The following is a 674-nucleotide window of genomic DNA, read 5'->3' as shown; positions in this document are numbered from 1 at the left end:
ATGGTTACATTCTCTTTCTCCCTCGTTTTATCACGTGCTCTGCAAGGTGACAATTATGAGTGGCACCTATGTCAAGAGAGGGCTGCCTGAGAGGTTCAGACCACGAAACAGGCCAATGCCCTTGGGATTTTTAAGATCCTGTGGGTAGGAGCTTTCTTGGGGTCTTTATTGAGGTAACAATTCTGTGGGAAGTCTCTGGAAGTTAAGTAGGGGATCTGCCCAGGGACTCCTGGGGCTGTGAAGCATAGCCATGCTCACTGCAGCCCATTTGGACAAAGGGGGCAGATATGTCACCGGGCCCCATCTATGACTAAACATCCATGGTTCCATGCCAGATAGGTACACATCCAAGCTAGATGTCACCAGACAGGCACTGCTGCATTCTGTTTGATGGCAGTGGCACATTCCACAGCTGGCCAACCAGGTCCAGAGGGCATGAGTAAAATGAAAGGCCAGGAGGCTCAGGCTCCCTAGCATCTGTATGGATTTGACAGCTCATCTCTGACTGGCCCTGGTGGCTTCATGGAGGTTTCTGATGAAGGAGGGGAAGAGTTGTGTAAGCAGAGACTGCTCGGCCACCCAGACCCAAATAATCACACAGAAACTATATTAATTCCAACACTGTCTGGTCAATGGTTCATGCATATCCCTAGCTAGCTCTTACTTCTTTTTTT

The sequence above is a fragment of the Microtus ochrogaster genome, chromosome 10 (genome assembly GCF_000317375.1).
Source record: "Microtus ochrogaster isolate Prairie Vole_2 chromosome 10, MicOch1.0, whole genome shotgun sequence".
Lineage (NCBI taxonomy): Eukaryota > Metazoa > Chordata > Mammalia > Rodentia > Cricetidae > Microtus > Microtus ochrogaster.
This window is presented reverse-complemented; position numbering follows the sequence as displayed.